We start from the raw sequence: 25175 nt of genomic DNA on the forward strand, positions 1-25175 counted from the left end.
TTAGAGATGTCACATCTGGGAAAACCCGAATCTGAAAACTTCCAGATTTTCCCACCTAGTTGAAAATCCAAGAGCTTCAGCTGCACAACATGTTCTTCTGGTCCTCCATAGAACCGCCAAAATCCCCACTGTTTTGGGGGCCCGCAGTGGGTCATAGCTGTCTTGTAGAGACAGTGAAGAGGGGGCGCCAGCAGAAGTGGAGGGGGAAAGTGCAATTCCCCTAAAACACCCACAAAAGTCCTTGGATCCGGCAACAGGGAAGACATCCATTGTGAGCTGAGGTGGCTACAACAAAGAGAGAAAAACAGCATGGCGGAACGTCTGGGTGAGAACAAAAGGCTTACTTGAAGTACAGCTTTTCCTATAATTACTTTAACTCCTGGTTGAAAACTTTCAAAAGAAGAGTGGCAGGAGAGGGGCGGAGCAGGCAGTGGCAGGCTCCTCCACCCCAGATTCAGCAGTGAACAAATGGAGCCATTAATGATACAAGAACAAAGGGAATGAATAGACTTTTAGAGTCTTTGAGAATTCTTAAAGGAACAGAAAGCAAATTGGAAAGAGAGAGTTTTGAATTTTTACTCTTTTACATTTCAAAACGGAAAGACTTGGTAAACGTTTGAGTTTTGTTTTTGGAAGCTGGAAACTATAGGCTGAATATTGTGAAACTGCTGCATTGCCATCTAGTGACACTAGAAGGGAATTTAATAACATTAAAGTAAAGGAAGCTAATCTTGAACTGTTGTTGAGTACATAGACTGAAGAGAAAAAGTCCCTTCAAAACAAAAAGAAAGGAAAGGAAACAAGACCAGCTGTATAAACAGTATAATATCTTCCTTTGCCTTCTATTAAGACTGTGTTTTCTTTTTTTACTCCCTTTCTTTGTTAATTTTGCTTTTTCCATCCAACTGGAGGAACCTGGGGGAACTTGGATAACTTGGATAATTTGGTTTTTTCTTTTTTTCCCCATTTTCCCCTTGTGATTCTTACTGCTGTAGCATGGAGTACTACTATGGAAATATATTCTTTTTTCCTCCCCCCCGCTTCCCCCCCTTTTTAGTGGTCTCATTTTTTTTTCTTTTTGCACTAGCCTTTTTTTTTGATAGGGGAGGCCTTATTTTTCTCCCTTTGCTTCTTTTTTTCTCCTACTTTTTTCCCTTTTTTCTTTTTTTTCCTAGCTTATCCATATTTTTTTTATATGCACATTACAAAGCAAAAGGGCGTTGGTACTTACCTGAGATGCCTCTTCTCCTAGGGTGGAGGCAACATCCAGGCTGGGTTAACCTTCATCCAATCATATTGAGGACTGAGTCTGGTAACATTGTTAAGCTCCGCCCCTGTTGCTAGGTAGACCCAGCTTTTGACAAAGAAAAAACCCCAGACCCCGTGTGTCATCATCAACAGTTGTAACATACCTGTACCCCGGACATCCAGTTGCAGCTTTCTGCTATGCCATTAATCTCCTCTGACCGTCCTTACTGCGTCATAACCAAGACGACAACTTTTTTTTATTCAACAGGTAAACAGCAAAGGTAAAAACAGTAACACACAAGGCATGACCAAGGATCAAGTCCCAATCAGGGAGGGGCTGGATGCTGCCTCCACCCTAGGAGAAGAGGCGTCTCAGGTAAGTACCAATGCCCTTTCTCCCTAGTGGTGGAGGCAGCATCCAGGCTGGGACGTACCAAAGCAGTAACTGTTCCAGGGTGGGTCTAAGACTGTGGTAATGAAGCATCAGCCCCAACCACCGACTGTAGTACCCTGCAACCAAAGGCCGCCTCTGCTGATGCAAATGAATCCATCTTATAGTTCTTAATGAAGGCATTAGGTGTAGCCCAGATGGCAGCCCTACAGATTTCCTGTAAGGACGCCTGAGCCGCCCACGCTGCGGAGGTTGATGTGCTTCTAGTGGAATGCACAGTGATCGTAATTGGCACTGGTAGAGACTGAGACTGGTATGCCAAAGAAATGCAGGCCTTTAACCACCTGCCTATGGTAGGGGAAGTTACCCAGGGAAGTGGGCTGGAAGGACACAAAGAGCGTATCAGATTTCTGAGTTGCAGATGTGCATTGTAAATAAATTTTGAGAGCCCTCCTTATGTCCAAGGTGTGCCAGTGGATGGACATGATGGGGACAGAAGTTGGGAAGAATAACCTCCTGCGTTCTGTGGAAACAGGAACACACCTTGGGGACAAAGGAGGGATCCAGGTGTAAGACCACCCGCTCTGTATGGAAAATACACGATTCTTTTCTGGACGAAAGAGCCTGCAACTCTGAAATCTGACGCGCTGAAGTTATGGCCACCAGAAATGATACCTTCAATGTTAATAATCTGAGTGAAACCTCCCGCAGAGGTTCAAAGGGACCCTTAGTCAAGGCGTCAAGTACCTTGGGTAAATCCCAGGAAGGACACCTATGGACCGCAGGAGGCTTGAGGTTGGACGCCCCTTTGAGAAAGCTGCGCACCTGTAGGCAGGTGAGCCAGGGAAGGAGAACCCCCGCATGTCAAAATGGAAGATATGGCTGCCACTTGCCTCCGGATGGTATTTGGGGCTAGTCCTTATCTAATCCATCCTGCAGAAACTTTAGGAGTTGAGGGATTGTGATCCTGATAGGGTCCAAAGCCTTACCAGAGCACCAGGAACAGAAAGCTTTCCAGGTGGCGTTGTAAATTTGTCTGTGGATGGCCGCCTAGCGGCCTGAATCGGCTTGATGACCCTGGAGGAGAAATTGTCCCCCTCTAGGACGCCCCACTCAAACGGCAGGGGGTCAACTGGAACCACTGAGGGTCTGGGTGTTTCAGTGACCCCTGATGGAGGGAGATCCTGTCCCGAGGTATCCTCCAAGGTCTGTCCACCAAAAGTGTCCGCAGGTCGGTGAACCAAGTCCTGCGTGGCCAGTATGGGGTGACCAACACAACCTCGGCCTTTTCCCCGAGAATTTTTTGTATTACCCTGGGCAAGAGGGGCAGAGATGGGAAGGTGTCTAGAAGGCCCAGAGGCCACCTGCATCTCAAGGAATCCACCCCTTCTGACCGATGCGCTGGGTACCGAATGTAGAATCTCGGAAGCTGACTGTTGTTGGGGGTGGCGAATAGATCTATGACTGGCATACCAAATCTGTCCACTATGTCCTGAAAAATCAAGGGGTGCAGTTGCCACTTGGCATTGTCCAGAACCTCGCGGCTGAGCCAATCTGCCTGCACATTTGCCACCCCAAGATATGTTCCACGGTGAGAGAAAGTAAGTTCTTCTCGGCCCAAAGACCCAGCTTCATGGCTTCGTCCATGAGTGAACGCAATTTGGTGCCCCCTTGTCGGTTGATGTGTGCCTTCGCAGACACATTGTCCGTTAGCACAAGCACATGTTGTCCCCTCACCCATGGGAGGAAATGGCGGAGAGCCAGATGAACCGCCCTCAACTCCAGCCAGTTTATATTGTGTGTACAGTCCACCTGGTCCCACTGGCCTTGTGCTACCTGAATCTGAAGGGTAGCCCCCCAGCTGAAAAAGCTGGCATCTGTTGTGACAGTCAGAGAGCTCTGGTCCTTGAAAAGAAGACCTTTCATGATGGCCTGTGATGTCCACCACCTGAGGGAATGCTTGACCTCTGCTGGGACATGCACCGTTCCTGCCAGGGAACAGCTCAAGAGCTTCCTCTGAAAAGGTAAGAGGAACCATTGGAGACGAAGTGAATGTAAACGCACCCATGGAACAATCCCGATTGCAGACACCATGATCCCCAGCAATTTTGATAGTGAAGCCAAGGAGCACCTATGAGTCCTGGCCGTCTGACCTGCCAAGGTCCTGAGATTGTCCTGCCTCTCGCGAGACAAGTACACTCTGCATTCAACTGTGTCAATCAACGCCCCCAAGTGCACCAACCTGGTGGAAGGATGGAAGTGGCTTTTGGGAACGTTGATTGAAAACCCATGCTCCTGAAGAGCCTGGATTGTAGATGCTAGATCTCTACGTGCCTGACTAGGGGATGACGATTGGATGAGTATATCATCCAGATAAGCCTGAAGTCTAATAGGCACTTCCCTTAGTGTTGCGACCAAGGCAGCAAGAATTTTCGTGAATACTCGGGGAGCCGATGACAGTCCAAAGGGAAGGGCAGTGTATTGGAAATGCTGCCCCAAATAGGAAAAACGTAAGAACTGTCTATGTTGAGGCAAAGTAGGAACGTGGAGGTATGCCTCCGTTAGGTCAATTGAACTTAAAACTCCCCATGTCTGATGAATCCCAAAATGAAATGCAAAGAATGCATCTTAAAACGCTTATAACAAATGAACTTGTCTAATCTCTTAAGGTCCAAAAGGGGATGGCTCTCCATCCCCCCGAGGCCTTTGGTATAACAAAAAGGGTGGAATAAAATCCCAGCCCACACTCCTCAGCCGGTACCTGTTGGATCGCTTGAATATCGAGGAGATGTTGTATCGCTTCCAGCATGAGGCGCCTGTGAGCTGGGTTGGAGGAAACAGGGCAGGCCCTGAAAGAACTAGGGGGGTTGGAGATAAACTCAAGGGCAAGCCCTTGCCTAACAGTGGACTTAACCCAAGCATCAGAGGTGGTAGTATCCCAAACATCAGCAAACATGGCTAACCTACCTCTGATGGGATAACAGGCCCCTGAGGGGCTAGGTTCTGCGATAATAACGCCCCCCCCCCTCCTCGAAAGGGATGCCTAGAGGATTTTCCCTGCTGAAAGTGGTCAGGCTGGGACCTCTGTCTGGAAGAATAACCTCCTTGTTGTCTAAATCCCTGGCTCCCATAATCCGCCCCCCGAAAGGAGGAACCATAGTCCTGGTTCTGAAAAGACGAACCCAGGTCTGGGCCTCGAAAGGATGAATGCCTGGGGTAAGGTGTCTGGCAATTGAAGCCCTTCTTAGGAGCCGAAGGGAGAACCTTCTCTTTATTCTCCACCAGGAACGGGTCCAAGGCATCCACAAAAAGAGAGAGCCGCCTTTGAAGGGAGCGGAGGCCAATTTCCACTTGTGGCGTGTGTCAGCCTGCCACTGGCGAAGCCACAGAAGCCTCCGGGATGCCACCAAAGAGGCCATGGCTCTGGCGGCGAATCTGGCGGAAGACAAGGTTGCATCCAAAGCGAACTGGACTGCTGCCACTAGCTTCGCAATGTCCTGGTGAGCCCTGATGTCAGAAATGGGGACTCGTTGTTGCAATTCTTGCAGCCAAAGAAGACATGGCCGGGTGAAGAACGAGCCTGTTGTGGCGGCCTTGATCACCCAGGCCGCAGCCTGATGCCCTCTTTGTAGAGTAAGGTCAGCTTTTTTCTCCTTTGGCTTGAGGACGTCCTCCGAAGCCCCTGGCATATGAGCAGGGGTGTAGAGGGCGATCACTGGAGCATCTATCAAGGGCACAGAGAGAAATTGCGCCAATTCATTGGCGAGATTGAAGAATTTCTTATCTGAAGCTGAGGGACCTGGACCCGAGATGGGGGCAGCCCACTGCCTTTGGATCAAATCCATGAAAATCTTAGGCATAGGAATTGTCTCTGCTGGCAGAGTCTGTTCAGAGTATAGGGATTCTGCACTAACAGCAGCTGGCCGGGGAGTGGCCGTAGTTTGTTGAGGCCCAATTTTAGAGGCTGCCTTAGCCTTGTACAGCAAGGAGGAAAAAAGGGCTGGAGGGAAGAGTCCTGAAGAGCTCTTTTGGTCAGTCTCCCTTCCTTCATCCTCAGAGAGCTCAGCCTCCTTGAGCTCACCTTCTTCTGACTCAGATGTCAGCCCCTGATCCTCCTGGTCAGAAACCACCAGGTCAATAGGTGGCACCACTGTGGTTGGTGTTGGTTGTGGAGGGGCTGTGGCAGGAGCCTGCCTCTGGGAAAGGGCCTCCCTCTGCCGTATGCCTGCTGTGATGCCCTGTGATTAATTCATGAAAATTTGGCAAGAGCATTGGAGGTGTGGTGCAACAGAGGTGGAGGGAATCCAGTATCTGGATCGTAAGTGGCAGCGTAACACCACTGTCAGGCATAGAAACCAGAGGTTCCTGAGATGTCCCCCATATATTTGAGACATCAATTGGGAAAATAGGGTTAATAGGAGTCTCTCTATGAAGCCTGTCACCAGGAGACATCAGCAGGGACAACAGACCTAGGGCCTGTTGAGGCCTATCAGCAACCTGAGGAGAAGGAGCCTTTTTGCTGGCTGCCCTCTTATGAATGCGCTCCAGTGCCTTGTCTTTCTGCTGCTCATACCGTGATCTGGAGGCTTTTTTTTTTGCTTTTTTTGCCTTTGATGCAGCTTTTTCAGGCTTCTTTTTTGTGGAGGTAGAACCCCTGCCTCAGATGTGGAAGGCTGAGGGGAAGCTTGAATTTTGGAAATTTTGACAGCAGTTTAAAATGGCGATTCGTGCCCTTTTGCAACGGTCGCACAGCCCACTTCTTGCAATCGGCAATGGAAGGTATTAATCAGCCTCTCTCTCACCGCTGTGCTATGCATGCTAGAAATCTTCAGCGCTCCCTTCTGGGTCGCTCCACAGCCGTTCAGTGTCTTTTAAAACTTTTTTTCTTTCTTATTTATTTATTTATTATTCGTATTTATAGACCGCCCCCTCTCCCGAAAGGGACTCGGGGCGGTGTAGAGTCACTAAAATGCGTTATAAAATACATACATAAAACAGTTAAATAATTAAATACATAGGTGGAGGAGGTTGTGTTTTATACCTCCTCCGTACAATGTGTAATTTTATAATATGTGTTTTTATTTATTGTACGCCGCCCCGAGTCCCTTTATGGAGAGGGAGCGGCTAACAAATTTAATAAATAAATAAATGATTGGATGAAGGTTAACCCAGCCTGGATGCTGCCTCCACCACTAGGGAGAATGGATTAAGGTAACAAGAACCTAAAAATTGGGTCAAGGAGCAGAGCTGAGTCTAAATTTGAGTTGGGCTGCTGTGGGCAACTTCAGGATTACAATTAATTTGATCTTTGATTTCTGTTCTACACAAGAACCAAGCACCAAGATGAAGAAGATAACATCATATGTGTCTGCAACAGCAACATCTCCTGGTTCTGTGACACAGAAAGCAACAAATACGGCCACCCAACAAGATAAAAGCATCCTGGAATTAAAGAGCATGTTACAAGCTATGCATGGGTATCTTAAAGAGTGAATAAACAAAGTAGAGGAGAAAGTGAACAAGATGGAAGAGACGATGGGCAAGGTGGAAGAAGAATTGAAAGACGTTAAGGAAACGATGGGGGGAAATGAGAGGCTTTAGAAAGTAGAGGAAAAGATGGAAATAACAGAAAAGAAAGTAGAGGAGATAGATTGTAGATTGATAATAGAGAAATATCGAGAGAGGTCTAGCATTCTATGGGAGATGGATAGAGCTGACTATTACCTAAGATTCCAGAATATCAAAAAGGAGAAAACCTAGCAGAGAAGGTCGCCGAGATGTTATCTGAGATGACAGAAGAGAGCAAGGAAAACATATTAGATGGGATGGACAAAACATTTAAAGTACACACAAGATATGCAATCAGAAACATTTTGCCCAGAGAGTTGCCTGTAAGATTCACCAAGAAAACCCTAAAGAATAAAATACTGCAAGCAGCAAGAAATACTACAATAAAATACAAGTCTAGACAGATAGTGGTACTGAAGCAAGTTCCAAGAAAGATTAGAGATATAAGAAAAGAATATCATTTCCTGACTAAGAGTCTGACTAAAAAGGGGGCAAGCTTTAGATGGCTTGTGCCAGAAGGAATTCTGGTAAATTGGCAGGAACAAAGGCACAGACTAGATATGCTAGAGAAGGCAGAAATATTTTATGATTAATATATAAAGATACAAGAGGGAAAGCTGGTGAGAGAAGAGAGAGGATCCAAATGCTAAGAAGTTAGGGAAAAGGACCAGAAGGAGATGGAGAAAGAACTGGAGGAGAAAGCGTTAACAGAAAGAGGAAGGGCAAAGGAAGTGAAAGAGCAAAGGGTGATAAGAAAGATTAGATCCTATAAATAAATAAGATATGGAAGAAGAAATTAATGTAATCCCCATCAAATACATGGACTAAATTCGGCAATAAAAAGAAGAAAAATATTCAATAAGTAAGAGAAATTGAAATTGGACATTATATGTCTACAGGGAGTACATATTAAAAACAACATATTTTTTGGGGGGGAAATTAGGTAATTTATATACAACATTGGCAGACCAAAGCAAAAAGGGAATAGCATTATACATTAGAAAGACAATACAATCAAACCAAATTTTTGAAGATGGGGACAGGAGAATACTGATGGTGGAGGTAACAATGAACTTTAGAAAGACATTATTAGTGGCAATATATGTTCCAAATGATAAACAAGAAGAATTCTATGGGACATTACACAGAAAAATAATTCAATATGAATATGAGGACATATGTATATCAGGAGACTTTAATGTAATTGTAGACAATGAAAGATTATAAATCTACAAAGATGAACAATAAACTCAGGAAATTTCTACCCAAAATGTTCTTTATGATGGTGGAAGAGTTAAATTTGCAAGATGCATGGAGAATAAGACATCCGAAAGAAAGTCAACATACATTTTACTCAAATAGATATTTGTCGTGGTTAAGATTAGATATGATGTGGATGTCAACAGACTTAAGACAAAAAATATTTAAGATTGATATAGAAACAAGCACCTTGGCAGACCACAACCCAATAATAATGACCTGAAAGGGACAGAGGAAAAAGGGGAGATGGACGTTAAATGCAAACATATTGAATTAAAAAAGCTTTCAGCAATACATGGAAAAAGAACTGACATATTTCTTTCAGAAAACAGAAAAGATGATACATCACTTCAGAATGTATGGGACACCTGCAAAGCATAAATGAGAGTCTTGCAATGATGTATTTAGGGAAAAAGAACAGACAGAACAGACAAATTCAAAAGAAAATAGAACTAGAGTACAAGAGGTTGGAGACAAAGTTGAGAAAAACCCACAAAACAAAACAAAATAAACAAATATGATGGAATTGCAAAAACATAAATTGAACTTGATAGAAAACAAAGATCTGAGGCAAACAAAATAAAATCGGCAAAACAAAACTTTTTTGAGAATGTGAACCAACCAGGAAATTGGCTGGCATACATGACGAAAAAAGAAAGAGAAAAAAGACTGACCTAATCAATTGATGGACAAAGAAGGGAATTTACAACATCTGAATGAAAGAAAGGAAAAATAATTGAGAACTGTAATAATAAATTGTATCAGCATGAGAGAGTTCCGGAAGAAAAAATAAGACAATATTTAGAAAAAGACAGAATAACCAAGATTCCAGAAAAATTTAAGAAGGCATTAGAAGAAAGAATAACAATGTTGGAGGTAACAGAGGGCATTAAAAGACAAAAGAAAGGGAAAACACTAGGACCAGATGGATTGCCGGCTGAATTCTACAAAACATTACAAGAAGTACTAAGTAAACCATTGTTGGAACAAAACATTACAAGAAGTACTAAGTAAACCATTGTTGGAACAAAACATTACAAGAAGTACTAAGTAATGCATTGTTGGAACTATATAATGGGCTACTAAGAGAGGCAAAGATGCCGGAAACATGGTCAGAAGCATATATAACCCTCATACTAAAAGAAGAGTCAGACTTACAACAAATAAAGAACTACAGTATAGACCTATTTCACTACTAAATGTGCATTACAAATAAATAATGGCAGAAAGAATGAAGAGACTTCTAAATGAATTTATACATATGAACCAAAGCGGATTTCTTCCCAAGAGGCAGATTAGAGACAATATGCGAATTGTATTAAACACACTATGTACTATGAGTACTATGAAGCCCACCCAGAGAAGCAAATTGCTATTCCTGGATACTCAAAAGGCCTTTGATAATGTGAACTGGCAATTCATGATAATGAAATTTCAAATGATGAACTTTGGTGAGGGGTTTATTAATATGATTAAAACGATTTATAACAATCAATCGGCAAGGGTAATGGTAAATGGTTATATGACTAGAAAGGTGGTGATCATGAAGGGAACTAGACAAGGGTGCCCACTATTGCCATTATTATTTATATTGACACTAGAGATTTTGAATAGAGAAATAAGACAAAATAAAGAGATAAAAGATATGAGGGTTAAGAAAGAAGAATATAAATTACAAGCATTTGGTGATGATTTAGTGTTCATTATGGAAGACCCAATAGAAACAAGGCCTAAACTAATTGGAATAATAGAAGAGTACGGCGAAGTAGCAGATTTGAAGATTTATAAAGATAAAACAAAAGTCTTGGTGAAAAATATAACAGAAAAACAGAAAAGAGAGCTAATGGGAAAACTGGATATAGAGGTGGTGAAAAAAGAAAAATATTTTGGTATCTATTTGACATCAAGATGTGTAACAATAAAAGAGGGTAACCATTATAAGGTGAAAAAAAAAACAAATAGAAATAGATCTGGAAAGATGGAAAAACTTACAATTATCACTGATGGGAAGAATAACAGAAATAAAGATGAACATATTACCAAGAATGATGTTCCTATTTCAAACAATACCAGTAAAACTAGAGAAAAAATATTTTGAAAGTATGAACAAACTAGTGGGGAAATATATATGGCAAGAGAAAAAAGCAAGAATTAACATTAAAATGTTGCAAGATGTAAGAGCTAGAGGTGGGTTTGGATTAAAAAATTGGGAACTGTATTATCAAGCAGCGGTATTAACTTGGATGAAGGAACGGATTGTATTGAGAAATACAAGACTTTTAACGTTAGAAGGACATGATTTGCAACTAGGTTGGCATGCCTTTTTGTGGTACAGTAAAAGTAAGACACATGGCTACTTTCAAAGACACTACGTAAAGAACAGATTATTAACAATATGGGAAAAGTAAAAGAGAAACATTATTTAGAAATATCAATGTGACTTTCAACAATGGAAGCATTGACACATCCAAATATTAGTAACATGAAGAATATTATTAGATATAAAGATATTTTAACAGGAGTGAACTAAAACAAAAGTAAGAATTGGAAGAACAAGGGATTGATATAGGTTGGTTTTCGCAACTGCAAATACAAGCAAGGTATGAAAAAGATAAGAATATGGTTTTAATTTGGGAAGCTCAGAGCTGGATAAGATACTGATGGGAACAGAAGAAAAAATAATTAAGAAATTGTATAGTTATTTATTAAGAATTAGACTAGAAGAAGTGGTCAAGGACACTATGTTAAACTGGGCAAAAAGTTTTGGTTACACGATTGAGCTAGAAAAATGGCAGCAACTATGGGAAAGAAACTATAAACTAACCATGTCAACAACCTATAAAGAAAATTTGTATAAAATGTTTTATAGATGGCACATGGCACTAGAAAAACTAGCTAAGAAGTTTAAAGATAAATCAGCAAAATTCTGGAAATGTCAACAAGCAACAGGTTCATACTATCATATGTGGTGGACATGTGCAGAAGCAAGGAACCATTGGACCAAAATAGGAACATGGTTAGAGGAAATACAACAAAAGATAGAGCCCAGATCAGAGACATTTTTAATGGGTATCCTTCCAGAGAAATATAAGAAAGAAGATACCTATTTGATTATACATGTAACTATAGCAGCAAGAATTGTATTTGCTTAAAATTGGAAATTAAATAAGGTACCAACAGAAGAGCAGATAATAAAAAAATTTGTAGACTGTGCATATATGAACAGATTGACCTTGGAAATAAAAGATAAAGAGGAATTGGTGTACTTCAAGACATGGGGAAGATTTTATGAATGGTTAGAGAAAGACATATAGAAAAGAAAGTAAGGGGTATATATGGAACCCAGATGATATGCAGCAAATAGAAAAGCGGGGGGAGAGGCAGGGAAAATAGGGAAGAAAGTGATAATATATAAGTATATATTCAAAATTAAGATACAAAGGGGGAAATCACGCAATCAGGATAGATTTGAAAAAGAAAGGATAAGAATAAGAAATATTCAACTATTTTTAGGACTGCTGAAATACCATTCCAAGAAAATAAAAATTAAGAGCTGGAAGAGTCACCTACAACAATAGAAAAGAGAAAGGAAGAGAGTAGGGGAGAGGAAAGGGAAGGAGGAAAGGAAAGGAGAGGAAGGAAGGAAGTAGAGGGGGGAGGGAGGGAGAAAAGAAAGGGACAAGAAGGTGGTGTCAAAACAGGTGGGGGATGGTAAACAAAGCAACCCAAATGGCATACTATAACCCTGTAAATGGAACGATAAATGTATAAGAATGACAAGTGTAAACAGTATATATATAATTGTATATAGAGAATAAAAAATAAAAAAACTTTTCCAAAAAATAAGATATATAAAAAAGAAAGTTCAAGACCCTGCCCTAACACCCACAAGTCTATCACATGGTCCAATCATTCACTGCCACGAAGAAAGATTCCTCCTCCATATCCATCCAGGTGCAGGGACTCAGCAACCTTGACTTTCTAAGAAGGAATATTATTATGGCTAATATCACCCATGCTCTGTATAATCCCCCCTCCCATTTCCCACAGTAGAAAGTGTGGTAGGCCTGAAATCTAAAAGGATAAAAATAGCTTCCAGGTCTGACATGCTTATTTTAACATTATTTTCTAACAGAATTTAAAATGATTGTTTCTAGAGATTAGAGACATTTAACAGTTACATTTACCTTGAGGGCACAGCATGACTTTAACACACAAACATACAAAGACAATGAAAAGAGTAAAGAAAAAGAACAACATAACTCTTACACATCCTGTTCATTCTCACTGCCAATCACTGTTAAATTAGAAAGGGAAAAAGCTTGATATTTAATAAAACATTTTCCCCTGCATAGGGGGTGGGAAATCAATGTTGCTATATTTTTTATTTTAAGTATCTTTATTTAGCCAAATTGGTTTTCTAGCTTCGTCCCTGGGCAAAGCCCATTTGCACAAATTCCTTGCTCGTCTCTTTGTCATACCAGCAGCCTCTCAGCCCAGGCATCAAGCAAGTCTCCTAGAGGGGATCCAACCTGACCCTTGAGCTAGAGCTTCCCATGTCTCCCTATTTCCAATGTAGGATTCAATTGACCCTGCTGGGTCCTGTGGTGATTAAGTCTCCTAACAAGCTTCCACCTAACAGTTTTTGGAACAGGAGTCCAGGAGGACTCTGGTTCCCTGTCAGAATAAGGGCACCTCCTTCCTAGGGAATACCCGATTCCAGTTTTCAAACCGAAAGGGGGTTCATAGGACTTCTGCTTACCATGGCAATGAGTATGGGCACCTCTTTCCATGGCCTTTCCCTGCCTTGCGGTTTTCAGACCCAGGAGAGTCTGGGAAGATCCCTGCTCTCCAAGGACATCTCCTTGGACAGGGCTTTGCTCAGTGACTTCCCAGTTGGCTGCCCAGGTTCGACTCACTTACTTTTCTATTCCATTTTCACACAGCTTCCCTTCTCTATATAGAAGATCCTATACTCTGACCAAAACCCCTTACTTTTTAAAGTGTCAATTAAACAGATCTGCTTGTAGCTAGGAAAGGCACAGAGGGAGCAGGATCCAGCAGTGATTGGGAGAAGGTCCTTTGAGTCTCACACACAGGCATACACACATTTCCCTTGCTCTCTTGGGCTTTAAAAGTTAAAATTTAGAGGTACTCACCTTCTTTCCAAGCAGCCTGTTGAGCTCAAGACTCCCTTTACTACCCTTGCTCCAAATGGCCAAGATTCGGGAGGCCACCCATAGACACAAGGGGTCTGCTGGCAAGGTAGAGGCTTACTTGGACCAGGTGTGATGGTCAGGTTAGCTTGGAGTCCCATCTGGCATGCCAATTGTTAGAAGAAAAATCCAGCCCAGTTCCAAGACCGGAGAAAGGTGCTGAAAATAAAATGGATGCCAATTTGGAAAGAAGGACTCTGTTTATTTGGATACCAGAAACTTCAGTGACAGAAGAATGTTTCTGGGATGGCTGACCCCTTAGTTTAGGATTGGATTTACTTTTATAGGGTTCTAAAATGTACTAAAAGGGTTATGCAATGTAGTGAGCTTTGTGTCTTTTGCTATTTCAATGGTGGTGGGTTAATCCTATTATGTCCTAAAGATCGTGTCCTGAATTTCTTAATCCCATCAGCTGAATTAAAGGTTTTTTTGTTTATGAATAGATTGGCCCAGTCTTTCTTAATGAGCACAAAATATCCATCTCTAAAGACTTGAGGTTTCTGCTGGAGGGTATTAAGAAAAACTGGTGTTGTTTTCTGCTGTTAAAAACATATTTTCTCTATTTCTCCTTTGGGAAAATATTCTATTCTGCATCTTTTAATATTAAGACTAAATAATGTTTTAATCTGGGAGGGGGGTGTTTTACAGAGCCATGGCAGAGATCTTCCTCCTGAGATAGTCTGGTTGAAGTGAAAGTCATTTCTTATTAGATATAATGAGATAAAAACAGTCTTAGAAAATAATCTTGATTTGGTGTAGCAGAGAGAGAGAGACAATGTCTATTATGATTTGCTCTTGGGATTTGAGTTCATAAAAGATATTTAAAGGCATTTAGCTCTGGTTCTGTCTACTATAAATTAGAACTCAATGGATCTTATTGTTAACTCCTGCTGGAAATGAATGGACCAGTTATAGACATCCTAGTCAGAAAGAAGGAAAAGTTTAAAATGCTATTTGCATAGGCAAAGAACCTGGATAGACAATTTGTCCAAATTTTTTCAGGTTTAAAATTTTCTAATCATTTCTTAAGGACAATATTTTCCTTCATTGATGATAGTATCATCCTCAAGATTTAAATGAAATATAGAAAATATCAGTTAAAAATTCAACATTTTGAATTTCAACATTCACCATTTTCTTCAGTTAGAAATTCATGAGATGATCTCAGAGCAACTGCATGAGCTATAATGTGATTTCTTTGATTTGAGATTTGCTGTTCATGTATACAAAATGATAATCTTTGAATTCAACAGCTATACTTTGACTTTAGATGCTTTTCCTTTGCTTTAGATCCTTTACCTTGGGAAAATGACAGATGATTTTGAAGTACCTTGAATGTTCCCAAAATATTCCCTTATTCTAATTGTTGTGATGTCTTCAGAACAGATATTAACTACTGTAAGTTTCGAAGTTATACATAAAATAGTATTTGCTGAAATATGAAAAAGATACTTAGAGCATATGTCAATATATAATTAGACTTGATTTGTCCTCATTCATATAGAATCTGCTGTTCTATTCTGTGATTTCCAGCCATTTTGGCTGGTAAATTGCTGTTGCGGAACATACAATAGATATGCAGCTGGGGGTAAGTCACGTCGTCCCTCCTTCCTGCCTCCTTGCTGTTGTATAATTACTATTTATCTGACTATATGACCTTCGTTTGCCAGTAGGTTTCATTGCTTTTAAGGTACTATTTTTTATTTTTATGTTGTTGTTGTTGTTGTTGTTGTTGTTGTTGTTGCTGCTGCTGTTGTTGTTATTATACGATTGTATCACAGCGGCCAGTTGTTTCACCAGATTTGGCATTGATTACTAGTCGGGCCCCACCCAGGGCCTAGGACGTCGTAACGTATTTTCGTAATATACGTGCAGATCCAAGCAGTGCAGCTTTTTGCATTTGACTGATGGTGATTTTGTCAAGTTTTAGCTGTTTTAAATGTAATTCCAGTGCTTTTGGAATAGCACCCAGTGTGCCGATTACCACTGGAATTACCACTGCTGGTTTGTGCCATAATCGTTGAATTTCAATTTTTAAGTCCTGGTATTTCGCGACTTTTTCATGTTCCTTCTCCTCGACCCTGCTATCACCTGGTATTGCGATATCTACGATTGTAATCTTATTTTTCTCAACCAGTGTGATGTCTGGTGTGTTATGCGCTAGTATTTTGTCTGTTTGTATATGAAAATCCCACAGGATCTTGACCATCTGATTTTCGGTGACTTTTTCAGGCTTATGTTCCCACCAGTTTGTTGTTGTTTTAATATTATAATTTTTGCACAAATTCCAGTGGATCATTTGTGCTACTGAATTGTGCCGCAATTTATAATCAATCTGCGTGATTTTTTTACACCAGCTGAGTATGTGGTCAACAGTTTCATCAACTTCTTTGCAGAGTCTGCATTTAGCATCATCAGAGGATTTTTCGATTTTGGCCTTAATGGCATTTGTTCGGATAGCGCAGCCAGGATTAGTGACTCTGTTTCTTTCTTTAATGTACCTGTTGTTAACCATAACCAAGTTTTTTCACTGTCCACTTTATCTTTTATTTTTTCCAGAAATTGACCATGTAATGCTTTGTTCTGCCAACTCTCCATTCTTTATTTTATCACATCTTTTCTGTATTCTTGTTTCGTCTGTTGGGCCTTCGGTAGATTTTTCTTCTTTACTTCGATTAATAGATGTTCTTGACTTTCTTTTAAATAATCAGCCAGTGCATGTTTTTCTTCTTCAACTATTTGCTTCACTTGTAATAATCTTCTGCCACCTGATTTTCGGGGCAGGTATAGTCTATCAGTGTCACTGCGTGGATGTAAACTGTAGTGCATTGTCATAGGTTTCCTGGTTTTTCGGTCCAAAATGTCCAAATCAGCGTGTGCCCAGTTAACTATACCAGCTGTGTATCTTATAACTGGTATTGCCCAGGTATTTATGGCCTTGATTGTATTTCCATTTATTATTATTATTGTTGTTGTTGTTGTTGTTGTTATGTTAATCTTTAATGAGATTCACAGCTTTGGGGCTGGTTGGTAGCTCAACAGCTCAAGTCCTAACCAAGGACCCAGGAACTGTTAAGGTAACATTGGAGGATATAAGTTGTTCCAAGTAGGGTGATTTTTTGTAGAGTCAGAATGTTCAAGTCAGATAAATTTAAAATTTCCAAATATCGAGGTAGCCCTTTAGGTATTGCTGCAAGGGCTCCAATTACTATCGGGAGAACACACAATTTCTTTTTCCACAGTCGCTCAACTGCAAGTCCCAGTATTTTGTGATTTCTTTCTTGCTGTTTATCTTCAATTTGTGCATCACCAGGTATTGCAATGTCAATGAACCATACTTTTTTCTTTTCAATTATTGTTATGTCAGGTGTGTTGTAGGCCTAGTGCCTGTCAGTCTGGATTCTGAAGTCCCACAAGATCTTGCCTTTCTCATTCTCTAAAACCTTCTCAACCTGATGGTCCCAATGGTTTTTGCTGTACTCAAATCCAAACTTTTGGCACAATTTCCAATGAATAATTTAGCAACGCGGTCATGGCGTTGTAGGTAGTCAGTTTGCGAAATTTGCTGCACCCGCTGATCCAGTGGTCAACTGTCTCATCTTTCTCATTACAGAGGCGACATTTGCTGTTGGTGTTAACATGTTGAATTTTTGCCTTCATGCAGTTTGTGGCTAAGGCTTATTCTTGAGCTGCCAAAATAAAGCCTTCTGTTTCTTTTTTCAGTACTCCTGATCTTATCCAGTTCCAAGTTAGTTTTTGGTCAGCTTTGCCTTCAATACCTTTCAAGTATTGGCCATGCATAGCTTTGCTTTTCCAATTTTCAGCTCGCTTCTCAATTACTTCTTTCTTATATTCAGCTTTTAACTTAGTTGTCTTCAACAGGCCGCCTTTACTTCCTTAATCATTGGTTCTTCACTTTTCTGGATGTAATCATTCAAGCTGTGTCTTTCTTCTTCCACAGTCTGCTTTACTTGTAGGAGTCCTCGACCACCCTCTGCTCTTGGTAGATACAATAGGTCAACATCACTTTTAGGGTGCAAAGCATGATTCATTGTCATAAGCTTTCTTGTTTTTCTATCCAAATTGTCCAACTCCATCTGGGTCCAGTCAATTATTTATTTATTTATTTATTTATTTATTTATTTATTTATTTATTTATTTATTTATTTATTTATTATTTATTTATTTATTATTTATTTATTTATTATTTATTTATTATTTATTTATTTAGATTTCTAGACCGCCCCCTCTCCCCGGAGGGACTCTATTCCTGCAGAGTATCGAATTACAGGTATAGCCCAGGTATTTATGGCTTTTATGATGCTTCCTCCACTCAGTTTGGACTTTAATATCTTGCGAATTCGTCAAATGTACTTGGCTGAGGTTAATTCCTTGACTTTATTATGCATTAAGTCAGAGACCTCTAAAATCTCCAAGTACTTATAGCCGTCTTCTGGTTTTACTTCCTTTATCATTTCTTCATTCTCAAGTTGTATTCCATCATCTTCTAGACCTTGCCTGCCTTGGTTGCCATTGTTGCACATTTGTCAATTCCAAACTGCATACCAATTTAGTCTTTAGCCAACACTAAATTCTTTTGTGCTTTCAATTAATAAATTCAGTTCAGCTTTTTTTTTACCAAACAGCTTCAAATTATCCATGTACACCAAGTCTGACATTTTCAGTCCCTTCTTTGCAAGTTTGTATCCACAGTTCATCTTCTTCAAAATGGTTGTCAGTGGTAGCATTGAGAGTATAAAAAGTAGGGATGAAAGAGAATCACCAAATGCCTTATTTAATTTCAACTTCACCCAGTTCTTCTCTATTAGCCATGCTTCGTTTTCCAGAGGTTCATTGAAGTTTCCATGAATTTTTGTATGTTGCTGCTAATGCCAAAGATTTTCAGGCATTTCTTGATCCAGCTGTGGAGAATTGAATCAAATGCTTTCTTATAGTCTATCCAAGCCATGAGCAGCTTGGTTCGTCTTTTCTCTGAATTCGTTAGGATTAGCTTGTCAATCAGCAGTTTGTCCTTTGTTCCTCTTGAATTTTTGCAGTATCCTTTCTGTTCTACAGGAAGCAAGTCATTTATTTCCAAGTATCCGTAAATTTGGTTTGCAATGATATCAGTAAGGAGCGTGTTGTTGGCAAACAGGTGATTGGCCTATAGTTTCCAGGGTCCTTTCCTTTTTCTTTATCTTTTTGGATCAAAAATGTCCTTCCAGTTGTCATCCATTCATCATTGTCAGGTGTCTTTAAGATCTGGTTTATTTGGGCTGCCAATCTTTTGTACATACTTGTAAGTGCCTTTAGCCAGAAACCATGTAGCTCATCTGGTCCAGGTGCACTCCAATTCTTCACTTTTCTTGACTGCATTTGCACCATTTCTTTTGTTATTTTCACATTTTCCATTTTATGCACTTTAATAGAATCCTCAACCTGCTTGATCCATTTTGCATTTCTGTTGTGCTTCTTGTTTTCCCACAAATTCTTCCAGAATTTCAGAGCTTTCTCTTTATCAGGCTTTTCATTTGTTACTCCATCTCCACTTTCTAAGCTCTTATAAAACTGGTGCTGATTTGCTCTGAACTGTGAGTTTTCCTTGAACTGAGTTACTCGATTTTCATACCATTTAATATTTTCAGCAATGGCAACAACCCTCTGCTTCAGCTCTTCAATTACTACCGCAATCTCCTTATTCTCCAAATTGTATCTTGCTTCCAGGCTGTTTTTGACCTGCTTATTCTTTAGCTGACCTTGCCTTAAGTTCTTCAAGTTGCTCAAGTCTCCACGAAATTTTTTGATCTTCAATTCCAACCAAATTTTCCACTTAGGCTTCCCCTTCTTGCCTCTTTGGTTCCTTTGTATTTTCAAATTCAAAATTTTGATGGTTATGAAGGCTGCTGCATACATCAGCTGGTTTGTTTTAGCTAATGTAGTGGTTTGAATTGTTTGCACAGCCTCATTGACCTTTTTTAGTACATTTCTCAATTCTTTCCCGTTCACTTGGTTCAACTTTGGGAAATGTATTCTTTCAGCATCTTCCATTTGATGCTTTATTTTCTCAGCTAATTGAGCACTATCTGTTGGTGCTTGCTCTTCAGTGCTTCCTTGTTCTTTATCTTCATCCATTTCAGCAGCCTCTTTCTCCCTTTCTTCCTCAGTTTGCTTTTGAGTCTGCAAATCATTCTTGATGTTACTCTTCTTTGTTGGTATACTCAGGTCATTAGTTGCTTTCTCTTTGATTCCTGTTAATTCTGCTGTAGTGAAAATTTTTTGGCTCAGAATTACATGTCGTTGGTCCATTAGCTTTTGTTCACTGATATAACAGTCTGTGTGGTTCACCTTCCAAACATTTGTTTTTGAAATCCACACTTTTCTGGCTCAGACTGATAGTAAGCTTCCATAATAGAGATGTTTTCTTCCCTAGTCCAGATTTTTCACTTTTTTGCTTTTTCTTCCAGTAGCTTGTCAGCTTCATGCCCTGGTTGCCTAGCAGACGGAGCTGAGTCCTGTAGCTCATTTTGCGCAGAATGCCCAGGAGCCATAGCATCCATCATCATCATCATCATCATCATCATCATCATCATCATTATTATTATTATTATTATTATTATTATTATTATCTTTTTATTCATTAAACATGAAAAGCAGTCAACTGAACATTTAAAAATATGTCACAAATACCCTTGACTGGTGCTAATGGTTGATACGGATTGCTGCCAGCATCCTAGGTATCAATCAAGTATCTTCTTAAAATATATTATTTTCCGAGCAGCACAGTTTTTTGCAGTTCCGCTGGTGTTGTTGCAGGAAGCTGCAATTTCTTGATGTCTTTTGTAAAATTCTTGGACATGGTACCAAGTGCCCGAATGACAATGGGTATCACTGTTACATGTTTCATCCATATCCGTGTAGTTTTGATGGCCAGGTTGCGATATTTTGTGGTTTTTTTTCCAATTCTTTTAGTTCAACTCTGGCATCTCCTGGTACAGTGATATCAATAAACTGTACTCTTCAGCCTCTTCCAAATGACAATCCATCTCACAAGATCTTCACCATCTCATTTTCAGGAACTTTTTCCACTTTATGTTCCTATGACTTTTTGGATACAGGTAGGATATATTTTTTACATAATGACCAGTGGATTAATTTAGCAACTCTATCATGTCTAGCTTTGTAATCAGTTTGCACGATTTTGCTGCACTCACATATTAAGTGTGAAACAGTTTCAACTTTGTTGTTGCAAAGTCAGCAGTTTGGATTGTCAATGGATTTTTCTATTTTCACTTTCATGGCATTAGTTTGTAGTGCTTGTTTCTGAGCAGCAAGCTCAGGAACAAGCAGCAAGTATTAAACCTTCCATTTCTTTCTTGATGATTCCTCTTTTAAGCCATGTCCATGTCAAGTTGTTATCACATTTTCTTTCAATGTTTTTCAAGTGTTGTCCATGCAAAGCTTTGTTTTTCCATCTATTTAATCTGTCATCCAGCTGTTTTTCCTTATATTCTGTCTTTGTTTCTGTTGTTTTATGCTGTTCTCAGTTTTCACAGCCTGTAGTAATTTTTCTGTACTTTGGTTCACATAATCATTCAAACTTCGTTTTCTTCTTCTACAGTTTAATGGATTTGCAATAGCCCCCCGCCCCTATTTTTCTTGGCAGGTACAACGTGTCGATGTCACTTCGTGGATGTAAAAGCATGGTGCATATTCAAAAGTTTGTGGGTTTTCTGGTTCAGGTTTTCCAGTTCAGCTAAAGACCAGTTGATGATTCCAGCTGAGTAGAATATCACTGGAACTGCTTCTATTATCTATTGAATTTATCAAATTTGCAGATGATATTAAGCTGGCAGGAATAGCCAACACCCTAGATCAGGGGTGTCAAACTCGACTTCATTGAGGGCTGCATCAGGGTTATGTTTGACTTTCGGGGGCCAAGCTGGGTATGGCCAGGGTGGGCATAGCCAGCTCAACTTCACTAGTGTCAGGGCCACCTGTGGAGGCCTAAGCACTCTGCCAGAAAAATGGGCTTTCGAGCTCTGTTTTTGCTGCGCCTGTTTTCTGCAATCCTCTGTTTGGGTTCCGTTTTCACTGGCAGAGGCACTGCAGACCAGTCCTTTGCTTTTTCCAGGGCAGCCCCATGGGCCAGATCTAAGCACCCCACGGGCCGTATCTGGGCCCCAGGCCTTCAGTTTGACACCCCTACCCTAGATGATAGGCTCAAGATCCAGCTTGATCTTGACAGATTTGAACAGTGGGCTCTAGCTAACAAAATGAAATTCAATGTAGAGAAAAGTAAAGTCTTATACATAGGCAAGTAAAACCAAAAGTACACATATAGATTGGGAGAAACCAGACTTAATAGCAGTAACTGTGAGAGGAGTCTTAGTAGATAACCAATTAAATATGAGCCATCAGTGTGCAGTGACAGCCAAAAAAGTCAATGCAATCCTAAACTGCATCAACAGAGGGATTCAATCAAGATCAGGTGAAGTGATACCAGTCTATAAAGCCTTAGTAAGATCACACCTAGAACACTGCATCCATTTAATCACCACACTATAACAAAGATGTTGAGACTCTAGAAAAAGTGCAGAGAAGAACAATCAAGATGATCAGGAGACTGGGGACTAAAACATATGAAGAACGGTTGCAAGAACTAAGATGGCTAGTCTAGTGAAGAGAAGGACCAAGGAAAACTGATAGCAGTATTCCAATATTTGAGGGGCTGTCACGGAGAAGAAGGTCATCCTATTTTCCAAAGCACCCAAAGGCCAGACAAGGAATAATGGATGGAAACTGGAGTGATTCAATCTGGAAGTAAGGAGAAATTTTCTGACAGTGAGAACAATCAACCAATGGAACAGCTTGCCTTCAGAAATTGTGGGAACTTCACCACTGGAAGCTTTCAAGAAGAGACTGGACTACCGTCTATCAGAAATGGTGTAGGGTCTCCTGTTGGGTGGGGGGTTAGATTAGAGGACCTATAAGGTACCTCCCAACTCTATTTTTCTGTTACTTGAGTGGAATTCAAACAGTGAAGAAATGGATTTCTACCATGGATAAAACAGAACTTTCAGAGATCAAAGATTTGCACGTATCAGACTGTCAGAAATGCAAGCTCAATTAGTGTAGACCACAAAGATGAAAAAGATAATATAAAAGTGGGCTTTACTATAGGTTAATTGCTGTTTTTTAATGTTAAGCTTTTGGGTTGGGTGGTGTCTTTTGAAAGACACCAGTCTTTATCAATCTGCTCTCCAGATTTACCGAAACCACCGTTTTCAGAATCTGTGCACTCTTGGAATCACAATTATAAAACAATTTGAGGATGCTCTATTGAAGAGACATGGGATTAGATAAATCTGAATTGTGTGAATGCAAGCAAAGAATTATGTATTAACAGCAATATGGATCTTGGTCCTCCTTTGTTTGTAAAATTAAAGAAAATTCATAGAACTCCCCCAGTATCAACTTTCCTAATTCAGTCTTTTGTCTGACCTTCCCAAATGTAGTCGTAGGAATCAGTATTTGATATGGTTAGGGAGTTAACAGAAACTGCTGTCTCATTTCTGTGACTAAGGAAAGCTTAAGAAGAAATGAATTATGGACTTATAAAAATGAAGTTACAAAAGACGAATTATGTACATAATAGTAGAATAAAATAAGAATCCACAACAGTGAAATGTTCTAGTAAAATCGCCCAATCCTTTATCTTGTTTAGCTTTACCTTATTTCTATATTTTCTGTTAGGTTCTCAGAAATAACTAAAAATAAAGGATTTGGCGTAACATTTGTGTTAGGTCCCTAAAGCACAGGAATATCTACAGAGGCAGAACAGTTTTGCCTTGTATCTTAAGATTTCATATCCCACCTGAAAAAAAACTCTAATTGTTTCTCTTTGATGTTATTGCTAGTGGCTAGAGACTACAAAACTACAAAAATGTTACAAAACTTTTTAATGAGCCTCCTTTGGATTTCTAGTGATTTTTATACACAGATAGACAGACAGACAGATGCATGTTTCCCTGGTAGAAATAACAAAAGCAGCATAGAATATTTGAAATATTGGGCTGATATGTTGGTATATATCAAGAGGGGCAGAGTTTAGAGTCTTTGCACTGCTGTAAACAGCACAGGCCAGATCTCCCCCAGAATGTTTGAAGCTTTATTTTGCTGTTCCTAACAGAATGCAGTCAGTCTGGCAAGATTTTGTAACATAGTTGATCAGCATTAAAACTACTGTTGCAATTCTTCAACAAACATTCTGGTGGCTTTTGCTTGACAATATAGGTCAAAGTGCTTTAACTCCATCCTTCTGCATGTGAGGGTCATTTCTGTTACCCTTATTTTTCGGAGTATAAGACGCTCTGAAGATGCACCTAGCTTTTGGGGAGGAAAACAAGGGAAACATATCTGCCTCTGCCTCCTAACAATTTGCCTCCTTGCAACAAACAGCAAACAGTACAGACAATATACTGTTTGTAGTGTTTCATTTCAGACTATACTTGTACAGATGCTGTTCAAATTGATGTGCTTTCTAGAAGTATAGTTATTCTCTGCTGTTTAAAAGAAGATCCAACACCACTGGGCCTCTTCAGATCAAGCATTTATTTTAAAAAGCTTCTTCATTTTGTTAAGCTGTCTAGAACAATAATAAAGCAGTCTTTAAAAAATAAGTCTAATAATTTGAACATTCTATAGCAGTGATGGCGAACTTTTTTTGGCTCACGTGCCACAAGTGGGGGGAGTGCACGGGGGTTGAGTGCGGGCGTGCCGCACCCATAATGCAACGCGCAACCCCCCCAGTGCGCATGCGCGCACAACGCGCGGCCCTCCCATTTTTACATGCTTTTTTTGCCCTCCCCAGGCTCCAGGGGCTTTATAGGAGCCTGGGGAGGGCTAAAGAGCCTCGCCCGACCCTCCGGAGGCTTCAGGGACCGTCCCTGAAGCCTTCGGAGCGCTTAAAACCACCCTCTGAGCAAACCAGAAGTGACTTCTGGGTTGCTCGGAAGGTCGTTTTAAGCGCTCCGAAGGCATCAGGGAAGCCTCGGACAGTCCCTGAAGCCTTCAGAATGCTTAAAACGACCCTCCGAGCAACCCAGAAGTCACTTCCGGTTTGCTCGGAGGGTGGTTTTAAGTGCTCCGAAGGCGTCAGGGAAGCCTCCGGACGGTCCCTGAAGCCTTCGGAACACTTAAAACCACCCTCCGAGCAACGCGGAAGTGACTTCCGGGTTGCTCGGAGGGTGGTTTTAAGCGTTCCGAAGGCTTCAGGGACGGTCCCTGAAGCCTCCGGGGGGGGCGGGGAGGCTCTTTTCGCCCTCCCCAGGCTCCTATAAAGCCTCTGGAGCCTGGGGAAGGCGAAAAATAGCTTTTAAAAGGTGAACTCAGCTGGCCAGCGCGCCCATGCACGCTGGCCAGCTGACAGGGCAGCGCCTCGCATGCCCTGACAAATGGCTCCGCGTGCCACTTGTAGCACGTGTGCCATAGGT

General features: G+C 40.6%; 1 long non-coding RNA gene across 2 annotated transcripts in view; it reads right to left on the reverse strand.

The window, feature by feature from the left end:
- The window catches only part of LOC309401923, a 137065-nt gene continuing 111890 nt past the window's right edge, over nt 1–25175 (reverse strand). Inside the window, exons 3-4 of one of the 2 annotated variants that reach the window (XR_014176817.1) lie at nt 13627–13842; nt 1–285 (exon numbers count right to left, since the gene is read on the reverse strand). This is a non-coding gene — a long non-coding RNA (uncharacterized lncRNA). The remainder of the gene's footprint in view (nt 286–13626; nt 13843–25175) is intronic. The other variant, XR_014176816.1, reaches the window with a different exon arrangement.

The sequence above is a fragment of the Natrix helvetica genome (genome assembly GCF_964273705.1).
Source record: "Natrix helvetica genome assembly, chromosome: Z".
NCBI classification, from domain to species: domain Eukaryota; kingdom Metazoa; phylum Chordata; class Lepidosauria; order Squamata; family Natricidae; genus Natrix; species Natrix helvetica.